Source organism: Emydura macquarii, unplaced genomic scaffold (assembly GCF_026122565.2).
Source record: "Emydura macquarii macquarii isolate MOO-44397 ecotype Brisbane River unplaced genomic scaffold, CSIRO-AGI_Emac_v2 contig_318, whole genome shotgun sequence".
Classification (NCBI taxonomy): domain Eukaryota; kingdom Metazoa; phylum Chordata; order Testudines; family Chelidae; genus Emydura; species Emydura macquarii.
Window position 1 is genome coordinate 5798308 of NW_027130455.1, and position 10937 is coordinate 5809244.

General features: G+C 38.7%; 1 long non-coding RNA gene across 2 annotated transcripts in view; it reads right to left on the reverse strand.

Annotated features, from left to right (window-relative positions):
- The window catches only part of LOC137165785 (uncharacterized), a 35544-nt gene extending 28478 nt beyond the window's left edge, over positions 1 to 7066 (reverse strand). Inside the window, exon 1 of one of the 2 annotated variants that reach the window (XR_010923493.1) lies at positions 7006 to 7066. This is a non-coding gene — a long non-coding RNA (uncharacterized lncRNA). Of the gene's footprint in view, positions 1 to 6942 lie in introns of both variants that reach the window. The other variant, XR_010923494.1, reaches the window with a different exon arrangement.
- Positions 7067 to 10937: the final 3871 nt, after the last annotated feature.

A 10937-nucleotide genomic window follows, 5' to 3' on the forward strand; every position in this document is an offset into this window, starting at 1 on the left:
ACTGCTGTATACAGAGACAGTACTGTCTCCCAACTCTACTTGATATTCTGCTGTTTATACAGCAAAGATTCACATTCACCTTCCTAGTTACAACACTGCAGTGGGAGCTTGTGTACAATTGGTTATCCACCTAAGGCCCAGATCATCTAGGTACCTTTGAGGATCTGGACCTAAGTCCTTTTGAGCATCATTGTTTTTCAGAGTACAGACCCCCATTTTATAAGTGTCACCCATATTTTGTTCCTCAGTGTAAGGCCTTGCATTTGTACCTGTTAAAACACATGTTGTTCCAAAATCAGAAGTCTTTTATCAATTTCTTTAATTCTCTGATTTAAACTGCTGCCTTTCTTAAAGTTTCTTATGTTGAATGTTTAACTCTTTCTGGTTTTATTTTGACTAAATATTTAATCTTTTTACTTGTTGGGTTTTAAGGTCTTTTTGCTCAGAAAAAAAAAATAGACTAATTAAACAATTCTAGGCCACTGAGAGGAAAAGAAAGTCATGCAGTATCAAAGAAAGAAAAACAAAATAATAAAATATGATCTTATTATCTCACAACATAAATGCAGAAGTGAAAGAAAGATATGTCTTTCTGGAGCATATGGGAGTCTCACCATCAGGAATAACATATGAAACAGAGATGCCATAAATAAAAAGAAATAAAAAAAATTTGAAAAGGAATTCAGAACATGACACCAATTCTGATACAAAATAAAAGAGAAAATGAACCAATTACACAGAATAATTCTACAACACAAAAAATGTAAAAAACAAAACAAAACAAGCAACTGTGCCTTTAAAGATAGATAACCTGAACAAATGAAAAGCTGAGAACCAGTTGGAAAAGCACAATAAAAAACAGAAAGGTCCCAAAAGAAACCATAAACACAATAAAAAATACCATGTGCAACTAAAATGAAATTAGCATTTTGGGGGGGGGGGGGGAAGAGGAGAGAAGAAACCCTGAACAGCTAGTTCATCTTAGTGTTTAAACAAACACTTGCATTTGACATACCTGATAGAGACATGCTGAAATTCCATTGATCTACCTGGAACTTCAGTAGAATGTGTCTGCACAGGAAATAGATCAAAGGGTCATCAGTCAGGCAGTTATAAATGTTAAGATATCAGACCGTGGAGCATGTATGTTGCTTTGCTGACATCCAAAAGCTTTCCTTAAAATTGTCTTGTTATGTTCTCAGGCAGCTAGTTGGGGACTTAGGAGAGCTGCATTCAATTACCTGCTCTCCTGAAGACTTCATGTTTGACCATGGGCAAGTCATTTAGCTTCCATAGGAAAACCAGACACTTTGACCTCTATTCCACATCTGTAGAATGCAGATAATATCTCTCGAGCTCACAGGTGTATTATGAGGATAAATACATTAACTGGTTAAACATGATGGTAATAGGAGCTCACATAAATATTTAATAGATTTTATATATACAGTAAAACCTCAGAGTTATGAACATCAGTGTTATGAACTAACTGGTCATATACACACCTCATTTAGAACTGGAAGTACGCAATCAGGCCTCAGCAGAGAAAAAAAAAGCAAGCAAATACAGTACAGCACTGTGTTAAACGTAAACTACTAAAAATTAAAGGGAAAGCAGAATTTTTCTTCTGCATAGTAAAGTTTCAAAGCTGTATTATGTCAATGTTCAGGTGTAAACTTTTGAACGAACAACCATAATGTTTTATTCAGAGTTCCTAACATTTCAGAGTTATGAACCTCCATTCCCGAGATCTTCGTAACTCTGAGGTTCCACTGTATATATAAAATATAACATGTACGTGGGTTGTCTTGTTTCCCCAGCTATTGCTCTGTGTATGTACATTGATTGCATAACATATGACAGTAAAGCCTTCCTGGGTCAGAAATAAACCAGAACCTAAACTCCAGTGCTAAGTTCTGGAGCTGGAGTTGAATCTAAACTTTAGAATCTAGAGCTCTCAAATGAGTAGATCCAAATGCCCAGAACTTAAGGTTTTGCAAATTGGATCCCACATCTTGTTGGGATACTTGGAATTTGCTCTTTATGAAGACAGAATGAGGATCCCAACACATATTTGGAAAAGCTAATGTTTTGATGATTGAGCCACTTCCAGCCTCATGAAGCATATCTCTTGGAGTTCCCTTCCTTAGTCCTTCCAAGCAATGGTACTGCAGTTTTGTGAATCATACAATGATAGAATATTAGCATTGGAAGGGACTTCAAGAGGTCATAGCCAAAGCAGGACCAACCCCAATTAAATCATCCCAGCCCGGGCTTTGTCAAGCTGCACCTTAAAAACCTCTAAGGATGGAGATTCCACCATCTCCCTAGGTAACCCATTCCAGCGCTTCACCACCCTCCTAGTGAAAATGTTTTTCCTAATGTCCAACCTAGACCTCCCCACTGCAACTTGAGACCATTATTGCTAGTTCTGTCATCTACTACCACTGAGAACAGCTTAGCTCCTTCCTCCCTGAAACCCCCTTTCAGGTAGTTAAGGCCACTATCAAATCTCCCCTCATTCTTCTTTTTTCCCGTCTAAACAAGCCTAGTTCCCTAAGCCTCTCCCTAAGTCATGTGCCTCAGCCCCCTAATTATTTTTGTTGCCCTCCACTGGACTCTCTCCAACTTGTCCACATCCTTTCTGTAGTGGGTGGCCCAAAACTGTACACAATTCTCCAAATGTAGCTCACCAGTGCTGAATAGAGGGGAATAATCACTTCCCTCAATCTGCTGGCAATGCTCCTACTAATGCAGCCCAATATGCCTTTAGCCTTTTTGGCAATAAGGGCACACTGTTGACTCATATACAGCTTTTTTTCCACTGTAACCCCCAGGTCCTTTTCTGCAGAACTGCTGCCTAGCCAGTTGGTCCCCAGTCTGTAGCTGTGCATGGGATTCTTCTGTCCTAAGTGCAGGACTTTGCACTTCTCCTTGTTGAATTTCATCAGATTTTTTTTGGCCCAATCCTTTAACTTGTCTAGGTCACTCTGTATCCTGTCCCTCGCCTCCAGGGTATCCACCACTCCCCCTAGCTTAGTGTCATCTGCAAACATGCTGAGGGTGCAATCCATCCCGTCCCCCAAATCGTTAAATTAAGATGTTGAATAAAACCGGCCCCCACACCAACCCCTGGGGCACTCTGCATGTTACCGACTGCAAATTAGGCATCAAGCCAATGATCACTTCCCATTAAGCCTGATGATCTAGCCAGCTTTCTATCCATATTATAGTCCATTCATCCAACCCATACTTCCTTAACTTGCTGATAAGAATATTGTGGAAGACCGTATCAAAAAGCTTTGCGAAAGTCAAGGTATACCATGTCCACCACTTTCCTCACATCCACAGAGCCAGTCATCATAGAAGGCAATCAGGTTGGTTAGGCATGACTTGCCCTTGGTGAATCCATGCTGATTGTTCCTGATCACCTGCCTCTACTCTAAGTGCCTCAAAATTGATTCCTTGAGGACCTGATTTTTTCGGGGACTGAGGTGAGGCTCACTGGTCTGTAATTCCCCGGTTCCTTCTTCTTCCCTTTTTTGAAGATGGGCACTATATTTGCCTTTTTCAAATCATCCGGGACCTTCCCCAACTGCCATGAGTTTTCAAAGATAATGGCCAATGGCTCTGCAATCACATCAGTCAAGTCTCTCAGCACCCTCGAATGCATTGCATCCGTCCCCATGGACTTGTGCATGTCCAGCCTTTCTAAATAGTCCTGAACCTGTTATTTCAGCACTGAGGGCTGCTCACCTCCTCCCCGTTCTGTTCTCTCCCATGCAGTAGTCTGTGAGCTGACCTTTTCTGAGGCAAAAAATGCATTGACTATTTCAGTTTTTTCCACATCATCTGTCACTATGTTGCCCCCTCCCCCCCGCCGTTCTGTAAGGGGCCCACACTTTCCCTGACTTTCTTCTTGTTGCTAACATACCTGTAGAAAGCCTTCTTGTTACCCTTCATGTCCCTTGCTAGCTTCAACTCCAATTGTGAATGAGTGAGAGGAAAAGAAATGAATAAACCCTTGATATAACACAGTTACCTTTACTTGAATAAGCAGTCTAAATAGGTCATGTATGCCAATAGTTCAGTTAAATTCCTAAAGCCTGCTGGATCACTTAGATCCCACTGTAGGCAGCACATTCTCCCTGAGGCACTGCCCATAGTGTTGGTTCTTGCTGAAGCACCAAAAGACATTTATTGGGTCTCCTTTCCCTCATCGGCGCCTATAGCCATCTCTGTGGATTATAAAGCCTATGAGTGCTCCTTTTTCTTGGCCTAAGAGTAATGAGAATTACCACTCTATGTTCTGTCCACATTAGCAAGTACTATGTCCACTATAGTAAGATCAATGCTGAAATAAAGAATAATATACAGTACTCTTAAGGGACATAAGTAGCTGTGAAACTGGACAAGCCTCTGATTAGAATGGATGGATAAAGAGACCAAGTATCAAAAGAAAAAAAGCCTCAAGGGATGGTCTTTTGAATGGAACAAATGAAATAAGAAATTAGATTTATTATCTTAGGTATGCATATTATTAATTATTATAAAAACTATCCAGCAACATGACATTGTATATCTTGATGACCTCTGAGGAGAGGTTATGACTACTGCAAAAAAATAAAAATGGAGATTTCTTCAGAGTTTTAAACCAATTTACTTGGACTGATTTTGTTCACTGTCTGCAAATATTCCTGTAAATAAGTTTATTGAAAGGAGTGTTCCACCAAATCAGATGGTGAAATCATGACCCCATTGACATGGAGGTCAAACCTCTCACTGACTTCAATGGAGCCAAGATTTCACCAAGAGAATTTTAGTTAATTTACTGTGGAGTAGTCAAATTTAAAATTTGTAACTGCAAGTATTTGCACCAGAAACTCAATTCAAAGGGTTATCAATTCTAATCATGGTACAAGGACACATGAGAGTGCTTAAGCACGCAAGCATAACAGCTCAAATTTAAACTCCTGAAAACTTAAAGAAAAACAACCAATGGTTTATAAATATTCATCCATAAGCAGAAATCTAATTTGTATAAAATATTCACTGAACTATTTAAATATCAAAAAATCATGGAAATTGTGATGTGATCACCAGTAAGTTGCAAATGGAATACAACTAAATTCAGTAAATTGTTCACTGTGAATATTTCACCCAGCTCTTTATTCATTTGTTAAACTGTGCAGGTAGATTATTATATGGTTGTAAAAAAGTATTTAACTATATTGGTTCTAACTTTAATATCCATTTACCTTTTAATTTCACCCAATGACTCTATGTTATTCAAAATAAAATGCAGAAGGGATAGTAGTTTCTCTCTATAGCCTTCATAATTTGTTGGGGTTTTTTACAGTCCTTTTTCAAGTACCATTCTACTCTATGTAATGTATTTATTTATGCACATTGCCGAGCACAACAGGGCCTTGATCCTGACTGCAGCCCTCCTTCTCAGCACTATTACAAAACAAAGCATAAATAATAATTATGTCTTTGTTTAAAAAAATAGCTTTGGAGGGATTCCCTGGCTGTTGTGTCTCATTGGTTTCTGGATCAAAAGTGCTCAGTTTACAAATAAAAACATGTTTCCTTCTTTCTATACTCCTGCAAATTCAGTTTAAGCTCTGAGAGTCAAACTAGATTTTTCCGTTTCATGCATGAACACCAGAAAATGCCTGTGCAATCTTCCAGTTATGCCTTTGGAGACACCTGTTTGAGCCCATCGTCTGCAATGGGTTTGGACAGGGAAAACTTAATGGAATATAGTAAGCGTTCTATTTTTCATGCACAAGATAGAATATGCACCTCAGTTCCTGACTGTGCAACCCTCATTCATGCTGATGAATATTACTCATGTGACTATCCCCCCTGAAGTCATAGTTTCATAGAATTTAAAGCCATACAGGGTTATTAGATCATCTAGTCTGACTTTCTGTATCTCACAGTTCACTCAGAAATCCCTATATTAACCTGAAAGCATTTAGAAGGACTGAAACATTTCAATCCACAGGAGACTAAGCTATGTGCCATAGGGAAAAAACAGGAGACCACGGTGCCACAAATGTTTGAGGATCCTGGGGAGTAAATTCATCATTTGGCATGGAATAGAGAAGGATGAGGCATTTACCTTTGGTAAAAAGATGGCTCTTAGAAGCTTTGGAATGTCACAGGGAGATGAATTAGTGGAGACTGGGCAGGTACCGTGGGGTCAAAGGTAAATGAGGAATCCATTTAGCACATGCCATGCTATTGCCTCTACGTACATATTATATACAACATATTTATCTGAGATTTATTGCAATGGTAAGATTAAGAAAATATCAGCAGCAAGAGAAGAGATTCATGCAGTGCTAGACAGAATTACAAATCTTTCCACCGGTGCCACTACAAGGCAGAATAACAAGAAACTCCACATCAGTGAACTGTCACTTTTATTTATATTGATCCTAAAACCACCTTTTGATCTATTTTCACTTCACACCAAGTGCATGTGTCACTCAAGAAAAGAAAAGTGGATGCCCAGGGAACTGGCACATTTCCATCGTCAGTAGGAAAAGGTTGGAATGAAAAACCAAAGACACTAGTTGGTTAAGAGTGAGACTGAGCAGAAATATACATTGAGGAAAATCCTTTCACAAAGCTACCAGTGCTTACATGTAATTGTTCATACCATCTACAACATAACCATCTTGGGCTGTGATCTTTGCAGATCTTATAAAATAAGCAGATCAAAACTCAGATAGGAAACACCTAGGGATAACACGGGGAAAACAGACAATAGTGTTAACAATTTACTAAGTAACATTCTTGCTCCTTGAATCAGTAATCAGCCAACACCCTATCATGGTGCCTTGGGCCACTGTGCTACTGGCAAAGCTTTACCTCTTGTCTACAAAGAAAAGTAGAGTTATTTAATCATGTATTGGCATTTGTACTCACAGGACACTCCACAAGAGTAAGTTGTAAAGCCTCAGCATCCTCAGGTAAATGTGTTTTTCCTACCTCAATTTCCCTGTAGTTCCAATTAGATACATTCTTCTTTGACTCTTGCAAGGAAGTGTTTCTGTTGATGATAAAAACATACTGTGTGTCACCACAAAAGTGGCTACATTTCTTCATTGAATGGGGTGATGTACAATAAATGGGACAGTTCCCCAACAAATACAAGGTATGCAGTAGTGCAAGATGTTCATTTAACAAAACCCCAAAAGTTGTTAATTAGTATTGGCATATATATATATATACACCAAGCTATCCTATAAATACTTAAAATATCTCAAGGTTTGAGATGAGGTGGGCTGGTCTTGTGAAAGGATGGACTTGTAGTTAAAGCACTGGAGTATGATTCAGGATATCTGAGTTCAATGCCTGATGTGCTACAGACTTCTTGTGTGACATTGGGTAATTTATTTAATCTCTCTGTGCCTCTATTCTCCATCTGCACAATGAGGTAGCAACAGTTATTTTCTCTGACCTTTTGTTTGTCTTACATACTTAGATTGTTAATTCTGCAAAGCCTGATCTCAGCTGAGAGCTGTAGATGCTGCTATATTATAGGAATAAATCAAAACAATAATAATAGGTTTGGACCAGTTATTGTTTTATTCCAACTTGTTCACCTGACTTTAATCTATACTATTCAGCATTATTAAAATGCTAAAATGTTCATGTGTTACTTCATAACATTTAACTGAAAAGTAAATTTTTTTGTTTCCATTTAAAAAAAATCTGACTATTTTTAAATGAGAATTCAAAGTTTAAATCAGCTAAGGTTTATATAAACTTTTTTGACAGGAAGTCAATAGTTAGAATGCCTTTCCCCCAAAAGTGATTCACAGAAGTAGACATTTTATTGATAAAAAAGAGTAAACAAAAAATTAAAAAGCAATAAAATTGAGAGAAAAATATTAACATTCGTATCTATGCACTTTTAAAAAGAATGGTTATGAAATTCTTGACCTTTCAAGTAGTAAGATGCCTTTTTTGCCCACAGTGGAAGTGATTTTTATATCACTACAGACATGTTTATATCACTAAAAGGCAGGTCACTGGATCTAGGTCCCCAGTGTATCATGCTGACACTTTGAAGCTTTGATTTCTGCCAGTCAGGTCACTTCCCCTTGTAGCAGATAATATGACTTGACATTCTATAAACTCGTCTATAAACCTTCACATCTTAAACCAGATATATTCTGAACTACCCCATCACTGTTCATTTGGGCTTGGCTTATTGGCATTTGCTTCTTAAAACCAACAAAACAGCAACATAAACACCAGAGATCTTCTATAACTTGATAAGACACACAAGTCTTATGAGGTGATTTCCCAACCCAGGACATTAGGCACTGCAGTGCTAGCACTGCATTCCATGACCATGGCTCTGTAATACTCTTCCTATTGGCATATGCAGCAAAACACTGTGTATCTGAATTTCCCCTACTGGCACCTATTTTACATCAGTTTAAATTCACAGCATCAGATGCTCAACTGGTGTAAGTCAAGTGAGGATCTGGACAGTTTACTTCACTGGAGTTACTCCTGATTTACATTGGCATAGAGAATATGAGAATTAAACCCAGAGTCAGTAGAATAGTACTTAGATCATGAGCCAATTCAAAGATTTCTGTCATAACCAATGACAAACCACAGACAATAACCATGTCCCCACCGACAGTCATAGGAAAAAATAATAATTTGACTGGATACCCCAGTGGATAAAACCACACACTTGATCATAGCATTGATTGGTTCAGGGAAAAAAATTGATGGTGAAATACTTCAATATCACATCCACCAAAATCTCTCCACCTATAAGAGGGCAAGTATAAAGTCCCTGAAATATAACCAGCAGATAGTGATCAAACCAGCAGACAAATGGGGTGCCATCGTAGTCCTCAACTGTGATGACTATGTCAACAAGGCCAGTTGACAACTCTCCAACTCCACCAACTATAAAGAACTCAAAGAAGGCTCCACCCCACAATTCAGACAGGAATTTAAAGATACTATCAAATTCACCATTAAATCCTTCCTCAAACAACTCCAAGAAAAAGTCTACAACCTCATCCCCAATAATCCACCCTAGGGACTTTCTATTTCCCAAGATACACAAATAATTGAACCCAGGCTGACTCCTCATATCTGGCTACGGCACTCATACTGAAGGAATATTGGGACTTATAGAAACTATCTTCAAACCACTCACCATACAATGGTCACAGTTGACTTCCTCCAGAAACTCCACAACATTAACAACCTCCCTCCGAACACCATCATTGCCACCATGGATATCTCCTTCCTAAATATCAACATCCCTCACAATGACGGCATTGCTGCCTGCATCAGATATCTACAAGACAATGGACAACACTCATATCCACCCCAAACACATCTCCAAATACATCCATTTCATCCTCACCCTTAATTTTATATTCAACAAACAAACACTTTGTACAAACCGTAGCAACAGCCATGGGTATTAGGATGGCTCCCCAGTATGCAAACCTCTTCATGGGTTACCTTGAGGAAGAATTTCTGAATAAATGAACCACAAAAAAAAAAAAAAAAAGGTATACCTGAGATATATTGATAATATTTGCATCCTTTGACCAGATGACCCAAACTAAAATCAGAAAACCTGATTTCCACCACAATTTCAACACCCTCCACCCATCCATTAAATTTTCTCTAGAACATTGACACATTATCATCAACCTCACAATCAGCTTCAACAATGGAACCCTACAGACAATTATATACAAGAAACCCACAATTCAATACACCTACTTTCACAGATCACGTAACCACCCCAAACACATCAAAACAATCTGATATCTATAGCCAGGCACTGAGATACCACTGTATATGCTCCAAAGAGAAAGTCCAGGATATATGCCTTAACACACTTAAAACAGCCTTCATCAAACAAGGACACTCCACCAGATGAGTAGATCGCATCATGGAATGGGCCACCTAAATACCCCAAGAGAACCTGCTTCAATAAGGAAATATAACCCCCTCCACCTTCACACCCCCAGTTGTCACCTACTGCCCCCCACTAGAACCCATATGAGGTATCATTAAATAATTACAACCCATATTCAACAGGGACCACATGCTGAAAGAAAATTCTTTCTTGAACCCCCCTTCTGGCCTTCAGACAATCCCCAGTCTCCAAGCTCATGAGAAGAAGAAGCTCCCCACAGACCAGGACACACCAACGTTTAAGATCCATGGGTCCTACATATGCTATGACGATCAGCACTCCCCACTACACACTTTTCAAGATCTATGGGTCTGACATATGCTTATTATCACAGTGCACAGTCTCACCCAGTGCACTAAATCCCCAAACAACAACTGTGTGGGTGAAACAAAACAATCAATATGCTCTCAAATGAACTCACACTGAAAAATGATAAAAGACAAAAACACCCTATCACCTGCCAATGAACTTTTCACAAAATAATAACTCTGTATCTGACCTCTCATTCTCATTCTCAAAGAAAATCTGTGCAACACCTTCAAAAGATGAGCCTGGGAGCTTAAATTCATAACTTTGCTAGACAATAAAAATGCACTGAATACAGACTCTGGATTTATGGCTGATTACAACAAACAATTTGTAACCCACTAACAACTCTTCCCACCCTAGTTATCTTTTTCCCCCTCCCTTCCTTTATCCCTGTGACTGGAGAGATGTTAACAGCCCACTTCACCTTGAATGATCTCTTGAAATCTGTGTTAACTACTTAAGCTAAATAATCTGTTCTACCTTGTATTTAGCTGTGACACACTGGGTACATTTCCCAGACCTGAAGAAGAGCTCTTCAGAAGCTCAAAAACTTGTCTCTCTCACCAAACAGAATTTGGTCCAATAAAAGATATTATCTCACCCACCTTGTCCCTCTAATATCCTGGATATAATATTTATT